Raw genomic sequence first — 18,174 nt, 5'->3', positions numbered from 1 at the left:
ATCCCGTAGCGTCAGAGAATAGTTGTGGGAAAGGGTGCTGATTGAGAACAGTGTCTACTGAATGTGATGCTCTGCCTGCTTTGTTCTGTATCACTAAGCCATTGTCTGGGGATTCTTTTAAACTACTTGGAGATCCCTTCTCAATGGGCCTAAAGATAAGATATAGTTGTATTCGAAATGAATCAACATTTTCACATTCCCAACACGGCAAGACGCCCAATCTTTCACTCCACAGACCGGGGGACACCAAGCCCCTGCCGATGTGCTTGGAAATCCAAGGGCAGAGAGGAAGTTTGTCTCCATGCCAGATAGGACACCGGTTCACCTTCTGAACACGTAAAGGGTGCATTTATTCTCCAGTCCCTCTCACAAATCGTACTTTAAACACCAGTGATCTGCGAATAAACAAAGGCAGTAAACAATGGAGTCGAGGCTATGCCCACAATATAGGAAGTGTACATGCACAACTAAATTGCAGGAGTGTAAATTTTGAATAGGACGTCACCGCTCAGTAAATTTACACAGACATTACATTTCGTTCTGTTGTTTTTAGACATAATGCTAAGCTGTTTTTTTATAGCACACTGATCGATATCTTAGTAAAATAATATTTTTTTGTTAAACTAGCGGGGCACTGAAATCTTTGCTTTGTGCTAAAGTCAACAGTGGCAGAGTTTGAGCTCAAATAAATGCCGTGATGTCTGCAGCCCTTTGCAGTAGCTGAAGGCGAGGTTCCACAATGAGCTCCGGTAGCTTGCCAGTAAGCATCGACTGTATTGCACAGGTATGGACATTTGATTTGATTGTATATTTCCTACATTTATTTCAATTCAATCGTTTTGTGATATGAGTTATTTGTTTGGGGAAGGCAAGATGAGAATTGAGCGTTGGCTCAAATCCTGGGCTCACGAGAAAGGTCTTCGAGCAAGCGGGATTGGATTCTATAACAACGAGTTTAAATCTTCAAAAAGGCTGAGGTGATTTGCAAGTTCTGTGATAGAGGTGGCCTCGGTGTCTTTAAATGGCGTGTCAGAGAGCTATTACAGCTGATAGATATCATTGATGTCATCAGAGGAGCACTTGCTCTATTGCGTATGGAACTCAGTTTTACACCATCAAATCCTGCGGCTACAACATTGAAATGTTAGCGTTCGGTTGGTTTATAGCCTATCCATTTTTGAGGTTTCTGCTGTGTGCCTCCGGTTTTCAATAAATCAATTGGGTTTGCAATTTTCCATTGGCTTTCTTTCGGGGATGTTTTAAACATAATTTTACGCACACCGCTTGAGAATAACTCAAACACTTTAATCAATAGGCCTATGTGGAATTCTAAATGTCAATTTTTTATTCCATTAATTAGCTATCATAAATTATCCTCATTCTTTTCACCATCTCATTGGTACCCATTTACAATTGGTTAAGGACTTCCAATGATAATCTATGGCTAATAATAATAATAAGAAGAAAACAAGGCTTCATTTATTTCTGCTCAATAATATCACTGTATAAAAAAATATACCATTGTGTTTAGAAAATAGTAGTAATAAAATATGTAATGTTGAGATAAAACCGCATAGTGCGCCCTAAAAACACTGGGGACAGTTTTTCAATAATTAATTCCCCCTCCCCAATATCGCTCTCACAAGGAGCAAGAGCCCTCGAAAATACCTATTACCCATTATTAAATGAGCGTATGCCGAAACTCTTCCTTTGATTGAGGGGATAACCCCAGTCAAGCCTCCTCCAGAGTGGAGTGAAATGGGAATGGCCTTTTGGAACCCTGGTTCAAAGGTAACCGGCCTCAATCTGCACTGGATAACCTTTTTACCTAAAGTACACGAGCGTTTATGCCACTGACATCAGTCTCCTAGGCCTACATAACACAATTTAGTTACCTGAGATACATGACATGGCGAACCTTCATTATTGTGTAGGACCATTTATAAAGGCCTACCTCTGAAAAGTTGTTTTCGCTCAAATAGGAAAAACGGGCAATAGAGATAATGTGCAGATGCCCTGACCAGGTAGACGCAAGCACGCGTCCACACAAACACACACACCAAAAAGGGTTTCAAATGTCTGCAGAGAGAGATGCCTCTGCTAAGGTCATGGGCGCACCATCAGTAGCAACCTCTTCACGGTTGTTATAGCAACAAGATGAGCGATGGTACAGCTTAAATTGGTAACCCAATTTAATTACAGTTCTTACCGGTCTTCTTATTTGCATATTTCTAGATTAGGAACCAATGGCACTTCTCCAGACTGAAACTTAGTCTGGAATTCTTGGAACAAGTTGTGGTCAAACTTGGATGAAATTCCTCCTGCAGTGATCACGACAGGTTGTCCATTCATGCTCCCCTCTAGAGTCTGAGGCTGGATTTGCTGAAAGCTTATCTGTCCTTATGTTTGCTTTTCTATTGCACGAGCTTTGGAACAAAACTGGGATAAGGTTTCTCATAACACTGGGATAAATCGATATTAGGCCTACAAGCATCAAAACAAATGTCCAGGTTTGAAACAGGTTTGAAATAGGTTTTTATTTTTAAAACATATATTGTTGTCCCGGGGTATTGTTTTTGATAATCTAAAATGCCATAGTTCAAGTTCTTACTGGAATTAGAATTGCATCAGTTGAATAAAGCAATTTCTAGCAGTAAATACACATAGTCCCATATAGGCCTACATTAACACCTGTTTTTTGATGGGTTTCCAACTCTGGCCCTATATTCCCTTTGAAAGAACTAGTAGCCTAAGCTCACATTCAGCCACCAGGGCCTGGAACACCCAAGTAGAACGGTCTCCCGGGTGATATCGGGACACCGGTCTAACAAGCTGTAATTCTGTTTCAGCCTATTGCAGGGGTGGGACGGTCCACATACCCCGACTTAACTCCTCTTTCACGCGAAATACTCCTAATCCCATATTTTAGCAAGGGAAACTGCTATCCCACAGTATATTAAAGGACAACAAAGTCAAAACTCAAAGCCACCCATGGTTTCTCAGCAGTCAGTTCCTCTCATGATTTACGCTCATCGTGTCCACCCATCTCGCTTCAATTATCAATAACATTAGTGGCCATTTTCTCAATTAGGCAAGTTGACACTTTGCATGAATACTTTTCAATGCTATTCAAATAAGTGTATACGCTTAGGATACAATGCATCTAGGCCTATACATTTATATAGGCCTGCAATTAATTTATTCATTAAAAAAAAGGCAACATAGGTTGTCTGCTACTGGCGGCAAACCTATTTTTCCACTGGGAGTAAATAATCATATTTTTGTTTTTTATTATGTTTATGATGATGATGATGATGATGATTGTTATTATTATTATTATTATCACCCATGTAGACTATTGATATGATTACTCCTTTGAAATGGATGATCAAATTAAATTGGTGATCAAATATGAGACAATGTTTATATGACCCCCTCTCAAACAGCCCCTTATTTACCACTTATTCGCAGGTTTTATAAATATCAGTGGGTAACTGGTAAATTGGGAGAGGTGGGGGTGTTGTTAAAGGTCCAATGCAGCCGTTTTATCTCATTATTAAATCATTTCAGGGTAACAAAGTACCTTACTGTGATTGTTTTCAATTAAAATAGTAAAAAATACAAAAAAATAGGTTGTTAGCAAAGAACAATTTCTAAAACAAGAATTTTGCTAAGACTGTCTGGAAGTGATCTGAGTGGGGAGCTAGCTGTTATTAGCAGAGAAGTTTGGAACTCTCTTTCTTATTGGTCTATTAACTAATTTATCACCTGGTGATGTCACCAGGCAGGTCAAAACTCCATCCCACCAAAACAGGCAAAGATTTCAGGCGGACTTCTCCAACAGCTCCAACACAAAAAGGGGATTATCATTATTTTCACAATATCACAGTATTATTCCAACCTCATTGTGTGGAAATATATATAAAACACTGGCAAATCACGATTTTGACTGCACTGGGCCTTTAAACCATGGGGGCGGTTTGCAGTTCAAATTAGGGCGGTGTTAAACAATGGAAGTGTAATGAATTTACCTGCAAAAAATCAGAGAACCATTCACACAGACCCTATAACTGTATTTTGGTTACAGGGTTTGTGAAATTACCGAAATCGTGAGTAGGTCTTTAGGTGGCTTTTATTTTCCATGTTTTTTACTGCCAACCCCTTTCAGATATATGAAAAGGTTGGTATATAAATGCAGGCATGGTAAATTAGTGGGATTTTGGTCTGTGTATGAAAGGGATATATACACTGAACAAAAGTATAAACACAACATGTAAAGTATTGGTCCCATGTTTCATGAGCTGAAAATCCCATAAATGTTCCATACACACAAAAATCTTATTTCTCAAAAAAATTGTCCACAAATTTGTTTATATCCCTGTTAGTGTGCATTTCTCCTTTGCCAATATAATCCATCCACCTGACAGGTGTGGCATATCAAGAAGCTGATTAAACAGCATGATCATTCTACAGGTGCACCTTGTGCTGGGAACAATAAAAGGCCACTTTAAAATGTGCAGGTTTGTCACACAACACAATGTCACCAGATGTCTCAAGTTTTGAGGGAGTGTGCAATTGTCATGCTGACTACAGGAATGTCCACCAGAGCAGTTGCCAGATAATTTAATGTTAATTTATCTACCAGAAGCTGCATCAAACGTCGTTTTAAAGAACTTAGCAGTACGTACAACTGGCCTCATAAAAGCAGACGATGTGTAACCATGCCAGCCCAGGACGTCCACATCCGGCTTTATCACCTGTGGGATCGTCTGAGGGAGGGGTGGGGCGCTGAGTAATAAAGCTCTTTCATGGGGAAAAACTCATTATGATTGGCTGGGTCTGGCTCCCCAGTGGGTGGGTCTGGCTGCCAAGTGGTTGGGCCTATGGCTGCACCCCTGCCCAGTCATGTGAAATCCATAGATTAGGACCTCATTTATTTATTTCAATTGACAGATTTCCTAATATAAACTGTAACTCAGTAAGATCTTTGAAATTGTTGGATGTTGTGTTTATATTTTTGTTCAGTGTAACAAATATTGTATAACACCAAGAGGCACATACGAAAAATAAACATTCAATATTGATTTAAGGTAGTTAATAGATTTTTTTGAGAACTACAGATAACAAAACCAATTGATTTACTGATTCTTACTAATAAGAATTTTGAGTGGAATACTTTGGCCATTTCAATATATGAGGCAAAACTAGGTGTCAGACAACAATTTTTGTTTTTGTTTTCATTTTAATTTATAAGCGAAAATATATCAAGTTAAAAAGAACTTGCACTTTTTCTTACAATATTTCTAATTTGGTATGATAATTATGCATAGTAAAAAACGGAAAAGGATACCTTATATACAAGTAGGCTACCTTTTATAAATGTGAATTCATGGCCAGGTTTTCCCTTACAAATTCATAGGTTCAATGCTTTGATGAGCTTATTCAAATCATTTTTACCAATATTTTCAATTAATTTCCCAATTATTAATATCGGAAGTCATAAATACTGAAAAAAAAGTATTGGTTCCATGTTTTATAAGCTGAAATAAAAGATCCCAGAAATGTTCCATATGCCCAAAAAGCTTATTTCTCAAAAATGTTGTGCACAAATTTGTTTACATCCCTGTAGGAGAGCATTTCTCCATTGCCAAAATAATCCATCCACCTGACAGGTGTGGTATATCAAGAAGCTGATTAAACAGCATGGTCATTACACAGATGAACCTTGTGCTGGGGGACAATAAAAATACACTAAAATGTATAGGTTTGTCACACAACCCAATGCCCCAGATGTCTCAAGTTTTGAGGGAGTGTGCAATTTGCATTCTGACTGCAGGAATGTCCACCAAATCAAATCAAATGAAACTTTATTTGTCACATACGCCGAATACAACAAGTGTAGACTTTACCGTGAATTGCTTACTTACAAGCCCTTAACCAACAGTGCAGTTCAAGAAGAGTTAAGAAGATATTTACCAAATTAACTAAAGTAAAAAATTATAAAAAGTAACAATAACAGGTTAGAGGTAATTTGTACATGTAGGTAGGAGTGAAGTGACTATGCATAGATAATAAACAGCGAGTAGCAGCAGTGTACAAAACAAATGGGCGGGGGGGGGGGGGGGGGTGTTCAATGTAATAGTCCGGTGGCCATTTGATTAATTGTTCAGCAGTCTTATGGCTTGGGGGTAGAAGCTGTTAAGGAGCCTTTTGGTCCTAGACTTGGCACTCCGGTACTCCTTGCTGTGCGGTAGCAGAGAAAATAGTCTATGACTTGGGTGACTGGAGTCTCTGACAATCTTATGGGTTTTCCTCTGACCGCCTATTATACAGGTCCTGGATTGCAGGAAGCTTGGCCCCAGTGATGAACTGGGCCGTACGCACTACCCACTGTAGCGCCTTACGGTCAGATGCTGGCCTGTAACCTGTCAGGATGTGCTCGATGGTGCAGCTGTATAACTTTTTGAGGATCTGGGGACCCATGCCAAATCTTTTCAGTTTCCTGAGGGGGAAAATGTTTTGTTGTGCCCTCTTCTCAATTGTCTTAGTGTGTTTGGACCATGATATGTTGTTGGTGATGTGGACACCAAGGAACTTGAAACTCTCTTGAAACTTGAAACCAGAGAATTGAATGTCAATTTCTCTACCTTAAGCGGCCTCCAATGTTGTTTTAGAGAATTTAGCAGTACGTCCAACCGGCCTCACAACCGCAGACCACCTGTAACCAAGCCTGCCCAGGACCTCCGCATCCAGCTTCTTCACATGCGGGGTTGTCTGAGACCAGCCACCCGACAGCTGATGAAACGGAGGAGCATTTCTGTTTGTAATAAAGCCCTTTTGTTGGGTTAAAACTAATTCTGATTGGCTGGGCCTGGCTCTGCAGTAGCCACGTCTCTCCTATACCTCTGTCTCTATAGGCTGCACACGTCTCTCCTATACCTCTGTCTCTATAGGCTGCACACGTCTCTCCTATACCTCTGTCTCTATAGGCTGCACACGTCTCTCCTATACCTCTGTCTCTATAGGCTGCACACGTCTCTCCTATACACACCTTCCTCCCAGACACACCTCTTAATTCTACACACCTCTTTCCCATACACAAAAGAATGTCTGAGATATGAACAGTCATATCGGAAGAAAAATATATAGAGACAGTTTAGAGGAAACAACTCCTATTTGAAGTACAGGTTACACTATACATTACAGCTGGCTTCTTATTTATTGATATTCTCAGAAGATACATTCCAGACATCATATCGGATTTGACCAAGCAGAGCAGAGCAGGTAGTGGTCAGAGGGTCAGTATAAATACCTGTCACGATAGGAAAAGGAGGAGGGGGACAGGGTGACTGTGATGTGTCTGTACCTCTCTAACAAATGTGACATTTCAGACCAGGGATTCCACTCACCCTGAGCCAGGCCGCATGGCCTTGTGGTCCACACACACACACACACACACACACACACACACACACACACACACACACACGGTTGTGCTGGCATCACAGAGAGACCAGTCAACAATGCCCATTGACTGCCTGGAGGCAGCAGCTGACGGGACAAGCACTGACCTGAAGACAACCTATTCAGGGCAGGATCGGGTGCCTCTCAGTCCCCTGCTGCTTTTGTATCACTCAGAGTGGATGGATTGTTGGTGCTTGTCCTACAGTACGCATTGTAGGTCATCATGGTGAGGAGAGATATTAACCGAAGACTGATCTGAAAATATACGCAGTGATGTGGATACAAAGTAATCAGCAATACAGAATGCACAGTCATGTGTATAAACAGGATTAAGTGAGAAATAAGAACAAAAATGTACAAGTGGTGTTGATTCTTATTGAATAAAGCAGAAGAACATGAAATGGGGAGCACAGGCAAGGCCTTTGTCTCTGGAGGAGAGAACAGTGAAGAGAGGCTCAGGCATGCTAGGATGGAAGATTAGCTTCTCAAAGAGATACATGAAGCTCAGGAAGCCCACGGCAAGATAATACATGTGTTCAACCATGCAGCAAGACACTGTATTAAATCAAGATTAGCGAAGTCCAAAATATGAATCTAGGTATTACCGGGACTGAAATGGAGAAGTTATGCATGTGTGTTGTGTTGTTTATGTGCTTCTATAGCCTTTTTCTCTAGCGTGTATACAGAATTTGTCAGAGTCACATTTCTCTATGGGTTTGATGCAAGTGCTTGAGAGGGAACCATGTTGGAACGCCACCATAAAACATGATTTCATTCAGCTGTGGTAAAGAGATTTCTTCTCAGTTATCATTGATTGATCCGACATGATTCCTTTATTCCCCCTGAAGCCTGAAAACCTTAGAGTGAGGTTTTAAATTCAGACTGGCATAACTGATGGATATCTAGCTGAAGGGTTCTCTGCCTTGGACTCAGGACTTGTATTTCCTTTTCCTGTGTCCAGCCAGTGCAGACGGTCACAGGAATGGCTGCTAAGCTCTCTCCTCACCCACCTCCAATCCTAGGGAGCTGAGGCCTGAGCCCACAGGCCAGTCAAAGCGAAGGACATACAACTCATTAAAAGTTAATGAAACCTATAAACGCAGTGCGCCAGCGATTCATTTAAACCCCAAAGCAATCTCCTCTTCCAGCAAAGGCAAACAAGCCCGTGTGGCCCCCCAACGCTCTACTCTGAATAACAAACTACGTAATATTTTCTTCTGTATAAGTTCCCTATGCAGACATGTTCAGTGTGATAGGCTATCTTACAATGGGACTTGTCCAATTTATTGAACGCGGGGAAAAAAGTGTTCTGCAGAGGTGAATTCTGTAATCTGCTTCCAAGTTGAATTTAATACCTTTACTTTACACTGCCTCAGCTTGTCATATATGCCTTTTCAACATTCATGAGAATCAATGACATTCAAATAATGTGCTCATTTTAATACCATACGAGTGAGAGAAAAAAAATCATTGTTAAATCCTGTATTTGTTCTCCTTCATGGTATAACAATACGGAGGACGGCTCCTGATCTGTGCATTGTTTACCATGCATAGGCTATTTCAACCCTTGAAAGCAACCCACCCCTCTCAGTCTTGCCCAGGGAAGCCCTCATCTAATAATAGTTCAACTCAATTTAATAACAACCAATCCACAGCAATAACATGTAAAAGTGTGTAAAGACAAGTGTCAATTGAAAAGTAAGTGTAGAACAATAACCAGCCACTTTAACCTGACCTCCCACGGCCCATAGAGGTATCCTCCAAGGATTCAAATTAAATTCAGCACTGTCAGCCATTTAATCAATTCTCATACCCTGACTTGAGTTAAATGAATGGCCAATTGAATCCCATATAAATGGCTGTGTCATTTATCATGTACAGGCTGATGCTCAGCTGAAGGGTCCTGGAAAGCTGGTTGGTGTCTATAGAGCAGTTGAGCAGATTACCATTAAAGACAAGAGCTGTACATTTCCTCTAACAGAGTATTCCCCTGATACACATGATTTAACCCATCGCCTGTTCACCGCTGTCTGTGAAGTAGTCTGGAGTGGGGTTTAATATCCTGTCTGATGAAGAAGTCACCCATCCAGATGTATGTGTCATGATCGGATACCTTTATTTTCCTATGTGCTTATAGCGGCAAGTATTCAACTGTTTAGACCAAAGACACATAAAAAAAATGGTATTTCTGGTTTCTTCAATGTATTGGTGTAACACACCGTTGACATTGTTTCTGAAAGATATTGTGTCCTGTTACAGTAGCGGTGTGTTTGGGATTGTCTGAGGTTTCAGAGACTGTTGCGTTACTATAATGATGCAAATTTCAGGTGGGGTCATACTTAAAATGAACACTGAGTCAGTAAGCTGATGTAAACCACTGGGGCAGATTGATGATTGTCAGTGATGTGTTTATGAAAGGTAGTTTGTAAAGGACTAATCCATACAAATGCTACAGCATCGTGTGGGACAGTGCTAATTAGTTGAGGATGGAAATGCATACCAGCCTCTCACAGAGGTTTGAATAACGGTGTGTTTTGGTTTTCATGATTAGAAAAACTACAAGATCAACACATACAATTCTACTGTCATAGTCAGGATGGCGTCGTATGGCTTTTGCACCGTAAAACAAGACATTTCTGATGATAGAGGAGTTGTTAAGTAGGACTGAATAGGAACAGTTGTCTGGTTTGTTGTCTCTGGCATTAGAAACCAAGCATAGTTTGCAAACAGATATAGCAGTGTCACAGATCCAAAATGTTTCATATATAGTTGCTAAGTAAGCAGTGATTTGGAATGATTTTGTGGGTGACAGAAGGTTCTAAGGTTACTTTGGCTGTTCTGACGGAGGTTCCAGACTCTATGTCCTATTCCACCAAATGTCTGACCAGATATGCTTCATGACAGCATCTGGAAGCTCTGTCAATTTTAGTCATGTACCTATCATCATCATCATCATCATAGAAAAAAACAAACAAGAAACTTTTCAATTCACCCCCATAACACCAAATCCTGGACAGAAGTTGGTCCATCACTATTCATACCATTGTACTGCCGTTACAACAACTAAACACATCATTTGTGCTTACGAAACCCATCCAGTATGTATCCAATACCAAATGTCTGGCGACTGAAAGCCTATACGTAGCGAGCAGGGGTGCATAATTGCTAGGAAACATTTGACTGAACATTTGGTGATAAAACGCAGTGGTCCCCCCCCCCCCCCCAGCTTAAAACTAATTAATTCGGGATCCTGACATAAACTCTCCAATCCTTTGACAGCTTGGAGCTGAAATAAAAATGCTAGTTCTCCTGGGAACGGCAGGAGATAGCCGGCTCTTTTCTGGACTGTTTGCTCACAGGCCCTGAGAGCAATCTTCTTCAGTCAGAATGAAATGCAAGGACACAAACAATGTACCACGGAGAGAATGGGAGATGGGGAATGAACAGTTTGGACTATTTGCTCAGCAGAAGGGCAGTCACAATGGCCGGCGGATGGCTTTCCCATGCATCAAGCCTCTTAGTCTTAGGCCTCCCTTTGTTGCCGGGTTTCATCGCTCTGGCCAGATAAGAGCCCAGCTGCCCTATACTTTGAATTCCCATTGTACACCGTACTGTATCGTCATTTATCTGCCTACATACTGCCTGCCATGATGTTGCTGTCTAATTGAACAGGTTATCGCCTATGTATCTCGGTGGCTAAGGATCACCTTAGATGGTGCTGCCGTTTAAGGCCTGAATCCCTTTCTCTTCGGTAAACAGCAGAGAGGTGGTTAAGGGTGGAGGAATAATGTCTGACCCCTCTTCTCTCCAGAAAGGAGGCAGCACAAGTCAAGCACAGGATATGATAATGATACCCATTCACAGTTTCTTCATACTGCATATGTATAGTTCATATGGAGCTGGGCTCACCATGAAGGAAATGCAGCTCAAATACACAACTAAGACACAGGGAGGAGCCACCAAAGTGAAATAGACATTTCAACACTGTTTTTAAGTCTCAGACGTTGACAGAGATGTCCTTTAGGCTCCTATGCTGCTGAATACTGCAGACGGCCCTTGAGAGAGCGATCAGATGCAGTCATTAAATTACCTAATGCCAACTCAAGTTAGAACCAAATAATGCCAGTAGTTGCCCTGACTGAGACCAGGATCCACGTTGTGGTCTTTTATTTCAGTTTGTTAGTTTGTGTTTGCGTTACATTGACTAGTTATTAGTGGAATTTGAATTCAGACAGTGCGTTTGTAATGTCTATTTGACAGGCACAGCAATTACTACAGTTCCCTCTAGTAGTCTTCTGAGGAAATGTAAAAAGGGTAACAATTTCTCTAAAAAATATCTGATATCATACACACACACACTCAAATACACACCCATCCCCCACCCTAAAGGATGTAATGTCACAGGGCCCTGTGGGTGGTCAGATCCAGATGCTGAGAGGATGGTGGTGGAACATGTTGCCGTTAATTCAAAGTTACAATGAACCTTGTGAGGTTGCTGCCATTTTGTAGGTAATTCCTGTCATTGACTTGACAATTTCTATTATGCATTTTATGCATGGATTATAATTCAGAAGGACAGCATGTGAGCCTTATTATCCCAGTGTAAGAATGGGCAATTACAAGCTGGTCATGTTTCAAAGAGATGTGCTAATACCTGCTCCGAATGGACTCTGGAACACGATGGAAGTCGAGCTGAATATCCAAAGAGGGAGCAATTTTATTTAAATGATTTTACAAAGGAGATCAAATATAAAATATAGATCAAATGCAGCTTGGATATTAGCAAAGAGAAAATCTTCTTTAAGGAACAATAAGTGCTTGTTTTGGTTGAGAGTGAGCAGCTTGACAGTTTGTTGTGCCTCTGAACGTTTGGTGAGCATGTCAGAGCTCAGGTATGGGAGGAGAAATACGTGTGTTGCTGGGCTGTGTGAGCGGAGCGGCAGCAACCTGTGGGGTGGGTGGTGCCGGGCTTGGCAGCCCTCTCAGCTTCACGCTCCAATGACCCTGAAATAAAGCTATGTTCATGGCATTTTAACACTGCTTAAGGTTGTCAGTGGCCGTGTAATTTATTACTTCTGAGAACATCAGTTTTGGGTTCCGTACAACGCACAATATCCCAGCATTCAAACATGGAGAAAGAGCCAGTGAGTCACACAAGATGAAATGTACAACACTCCTCCAATTACCCCAAGTACTGTCGACCTCTAGCTCACCATGCCGTTGTCTTGTGTGTCAGAGAGCACTCGGAGGACTCGCACAGGGTTTATGTTATGATGCTTCAGGCCTTCTGACATGTACTGTGTTCAAGGTGGTCTTTTGTCACCTGTGTGGTTGTCTAAAGCCATGAGGCTATATTCACAGCCGTGAAATATCAGGCCCTGCAGCTCCTAGTGGATGGCCAGAGGCAGAATTCATTGTCATTGTCTTCTCCTTTGACAAACCAGAGCAGAGAATGTTAGCTTCTCCTGAAGTCGAATGAGGTGATGCACTTTGCATTGTATGTATTTAAAAATGCATGTTTTATTGGCAATATTAGTTTGCCATTGTATGGGAAATGCAATCAAATGTAAATATATAGTTTTTCTCTTCAAATAAGTATATACTTTCAAGGGCATTATTTGCCTTTTTTCTTAAATTGCAGGTTGTGGTGGATTGAATTAACAGCTGATTCAACAATGTACTGTATGTCAATGTTCACTCACAATTTGATAACCACTAGAACATTATGTTGAATTAAATTGCAGAACAAGATATTGATAAATAGCCCTTTTCTATTTTCTTAACTAAACCATATCTCACAAAGTAAGACATTAATTTAAGCTCTCCTCACGATACATTGATTTGATCAACTGAAAGACTTTGTACAATATAACACAATTTTTACTTGTTTTTATGAAGCATCTTACAAACCTATAAAGCTAGAATCTGTAGTTGAAACAATCACAAAGCGGACACCCCGCCTCTGTTTTGGGAAGAAGCTGAGGGATGGGCCTGGGAAAATGTTAATCCTCAAATTCATAGACAGAGAAATGGATGCAAGGGCTGACTTTCCATAATATCATAATGATAGTTTAAAATGTTTTTTTTAGGCATTTAATTTGTTTACAAACATTGGAGTAAAAAATATTATATTTTGGGTTCTGATGGGATATAACAGTTGAAATAAGCTCATGAGGCATTCTTAAGTTATATTCTTCAAGAATCAATGGGTATATATCACTAATGTTTATGTCCAAAAATGAATGCAGCAACTAAGGATTCTAGCTCCTATAAGGAAAATGTACAATTATGTACTACAATTAGGAAAACTACAAGTTCTCCTTGTATGTTATACAGTTTAGAGGCAAATAGATACATAATGAAATGACTTAACTGTGTGGATAATATTACACATCTTCTGTAGGACTACATACTATTTACTTTTGCCAGAGCCATAGAAAATGAACAAGAACATTATTCCCCACGGAAGAATGTCAAACGAAAAGGAAAGCATTTCTTAGCGTTCTATAAATGCAATGATTTATTTATTTATTTCTATTTTTGTGAGATAGTTACGAGGTTTTCATAGGATATTGAGAATAATTAAAGTCAATATACTGATCCATTTGTCAACAAATTGTCTGTGGGTTTCATAAAGTTACTATTTCAATTACAAGACATTTGACTATAATTATGTAACGGTGTTGTTTTTCTTGAATTCTATAAATAGACAATTAAAACCAAATTAATTAAATTAGTAGAACATAATTGAAAAATAATTTAACATGTCTTGGAGTTGTGTTAACAGAGAGAAAATCAGCAATTTTTCTTCCTCAGCATGTAGGGTCATAATTTAATTCTGAGCTATCCCAAAATGGTACATAATTCTGAGATATCACAAAATGGTACATCATTCTGAGATCACAAAATGGTACATCATTCTGAGATGTCCCAAAATGGCACATAATTCTGAGATGTCCCAAAATGGCACATAATTCTGAGATATTCCAAAATGGTACATAATTCTGAGATATTCCAAAATGGAGGTGATGTTGACTGAGTAATTGACAAAAGAGCAACATACATCCATCCCTCAATTTCTAAAAGGATGACAGTTGTTTATCTAAGATTTGTTGTTGTATTCAAGTTATTTTTCCTTTCCCTGGTTGCAAAGATCTTATTTTTCTATTTATGTATACAGACAAATGACCATATATTATATAAATGGGAAACTTGCATATTTTATGACTGCAATTGTATTTTAGATTATGCTCAATATTCTATATTTGTTTTATGCCAGTGTGCCTATTGTGTGGCACTTGTTTTGTGGTATTTCTGAGTATATGTTTATACTGTGCCTCTGCATTGGGTCCGCTAAACACACTGAGTACTCAGCACAAGCAGCCCACTGACCATGTCGTTCACATCACTACTTTTCTCTCTATGCGGAGGTGTCAACACCCTGCCAACACCGTTGACACACGTGCTTGAATGTGGCGGGCAAGTTGGCTAAACATTCCTGGGTGTTCCCCATTCTCCTCTCTATACCTGCCTACCACTACCCACACTGAGCTGCTTTAGTTCTGTCTCTGTCTCCCACAATGCAAAGTTGACTTTCTCACAGAGAATATAACAATTTACCTCTATTCCACCTGTTTTTTTTGTGACAATATCAAAGCTAATGTTAAAAGTTGCATATGTTGTGTTATTACCAAAATATTAGGATAGACATTGGTATAAAACAGCATTAAGAAGTCAAATGTGTATTTAAAAAATATATATTATTTCACCTTTATTTAACAAGGTAGGCCAGTTGAGAACAAGTTCTCATTTGTATAATCTGTGAGATTTCTCTTTGCAATAGCCTATATACTGTATGTTCTTAACTGTGACTGGATAAAATGCTATGCTTTGGGAATTCAATGTCGCCATCCCATGCTTATCGGCACATCCAGCCTATTTGAGTGGTTTTGAAATACTTGGTCTCTGAGGACGGATCACAGCAGAGCTATAACCACACATCAAATAAAGAAGGGAAAAGGATTTATGGAGCTTCTCTCTTTCTCTCTGTCTAACAGGTCTCTGCTGGGGAGGGCTCCATGGCTGTGGCGTCGGAGAGGTGCCTTCGGAGAAAGGATGGATAGGGAGGAGAGGAGGCCTCAATGTAAGGGAGTAGAGGAGAGGAGGCCATAATGATACATAGAAGGAGAGTACTGGTTCGGACAGAAGAAGCAGATGGATCTGACTGCCACACACATTGTCCCTTCAGTCGTGGGCTGTGCTGTGACCGCCCCATGGCACCCGCCAGGTATGTCAGCCGTGTTTACCAAGCCATCCATCTCCTACCTGCCCTTCTGGAACAGGAACCTTTGTTTGAACCATACAGTCGTTAAGCCACCCTTTGACTCGGCTTAACCCAATTTATTTCCTGGTGGGTGAAGCAGCATGGAATTGATTGGCACCTTAGTTTTGACCATTCTTTTTTTTACAATGCTAATGTATTTAGATGACTCAGAAGAGTGGGTGATTGTGGTCAGGAGAGGTGGTGAGTTATAGAGAGAGGTCCTTATCATGGGTAGCCAGGATTAGCAAATAAACTGGCCATGGAAGACAACACACACGTACTGGGAGGATTTCAACTCTATGACGTTCAGACATGCCTGTTATAAACAAGCACATGGTTCAAGGGTATGAAATTGAAAAGAAAATGGCTAACAACATAAGACAAACAATATGGATAATAGGATCTGAAAGGAAGGAAGCAATTATTTCCAAGTCATTAGAGCTAATACATGGATAAATATTATTGCGGCTGTTTACCAATTGCTTTTGAATGTTGTTGTATCAGTGATGAAGTGAGTTGAGGCCAGGAGAAATTGGGATGTGAGGGGATGTAGTAAAAGCTTTTCAGTCAAGGCTACAACATCAGTTGTTCACAGTAGTGCTTTATAAAACTGCCATTAATACGATCCCTTACTCTTACCTGAATGAATCAACTTTACCTAATTGTTAATGGAACAAAGAAGGTGACATTTTCTGAGTGAAAACTCTTTAACTCTAGTTTCTCTACTGCTCTGTACCAAGCACTTTTAGTCCCAGCTTCACACTGTTCCTTGAAACACAAACCTCTCTACTTCTCTACTGCTGTGTACCTAGCACTTTTAGTTCCATCTTCACACTGTTCCTTAAAACACAACCTCCATTTATCTCTCACTTCTCCTCACTTGGAGAGAACAGATATCTCTGAATACGCCGCGCTAATGATTGACTCGTAGTTTGCAAAATACCATACAAATGGCAGCCACTTTGCTCATTTACGTTTTACTATATTTTCAGCCATACACCCTTGAGCTTCCACAACCTTCTCCAACTCTCATACAGTATTATTGGATTTGGGGGTTGGGGTGGGTGGACCGTGACAAACTCTTTTTAGAAAACCATCGGCAAGTTCAGGCAAATGGGAGATAAGGGCTGTCGCTGCCCCTTTTAGTGGGTTATAAGAATGAGGCTGTGCAGACTTCATTCTCCCGTAAGATAAATGTGGCCTTTCTGAAAGCCATTTCATGCTTCCCCTTTCTGCCATAAAGCCCACTTTGACAGGCATGAAATGAGCCCTGGACTTCTCATTCACATCATGAACTAGGGAGCAAACCAATAATATGGTACTTTAATGAACCCTGGGTGGGTAAAACAGGATCAAACTTTAAATGACTTGTTCTGTTCATGGTTATCATTTCAGGGACCATGTTGGACAAAGAGAGAGATGGTCCTGATTAGATTCGATCAAAATACACATTTATTGGGAAATGTCAAGCTCTCGTTCTTATCACCAGACCATTTCTGACACGATATGACATATTGAAAGCTCAGTGATATGCTATAATGGGTGAAGTCTTGTGCTGCTGTATGTTTGAGGAAAGCAGTGTTGCAGACGTTTTTCTGAGAGATGTGTAAAATGGCAAAGGTGTTTTGTTGGGGATTAACTCTTTGTGTTATTTTGGCTTTATCCTCCACAGATGGAGACGGCCTAACTTGACTTATGTGTGGAATGGGACCAATGAGATCAATGCAGTCCTGCCTACGACCTTCTCCCCGCATCACCGCATCACCACAGAACCACAGACACATAAAGGCACTTTCCTCTCTGAGTGCATGTCTACCTGGCTGCGTCTGCTTCTGACCTGTCTGCATCTATGAAATATCAAAGCTTGTGTCAGGCATCGCTGAATAGGGACAAAAAAGAAGCACCATTAATGATTAACTGTTCTAAAAGTCCTGGCTTCTTTATTCCCATGGTTCCCGGGTTATCTTGCGGCCATGTGATTTGCTCGCAGTGTTTTTCAAGCAGATTGGGGGAAAGCTAGTGAGCAAACACAGGTGCTTTGGACTGGAGTCACAGACGCTGTCAGGGACAACCACAAACAAGAGCAGCAATGCCTGGCTAAATGAGAGCCCATCCCCTTACTTACTCCCTGGCTAGCTTAGCTTTGTCACTGACCGCAGTGGCTGGAGATACTCACCACAGCCCAAGTCCAATGTCCTCCTAGTGTTCCACAACTTTTCCCACTCTCCAAAGAAACAAACAAATAAAATGGGAGGGTTGAAGCCCACTTGGCATTCGCTCTGGTCTCGAGTATAGAGGGAGAGCAAACAAATGAATGGTGTTCCATTTCTCCCTTTCTAAAACAAACCAAATGGGGTTTTCCTAAAGTGGGGCAATTCCAGTGACCC

General features: G+C 40.6%; 1 long non-coding RNA gene across 1 annotated transcript in view; it reads left to right on the top strand.

The window, feature by feature from the left end:
• Positions 1–404: 404 nt before the first annotated feature.
• The window catches only part of LOC115146323 (uncharacterized), a 17,973-nt gene continuing 203 nt past the window's right edge, over positions 405–18,174 (top strand). The window contains exons 1-3 of the long non-coding RNA XR_003866123.2: positions 405–784; positions 15,522–15,751; positions 17,460–18,174. The exon at positions 17,460–18,174 is cut by the window's right edge and continues 203 nt beyond it. This is a non-coding gene — a long non-coding RNA (uncharacterized LOC115146323). The remainder of the gene's footprint in view (positions 785–15,521; positions 15,752–17,459) is intronic.

Source organism: Oncorhynchus nerka, linkage group LG18 (genome assembly GCF_034236695.1).
Source record: "Oncorhynchus nerka isolate Pitt River linkage group LG18, Oner_Uvic_2.0, whole genome shotgun sequence".
In the NCBI taxonomy this organism is placed as follows: domain Eukaryota; kingdom Metazoa; phylum Chordata; class Actinopteri; order Salmoniformes; family Salmonidae; genus Oncorhynchus; species Oncorhynchus nerka.
This window is presented reverse-complemented; position numbering and strand designations above follow the sequence as displayed.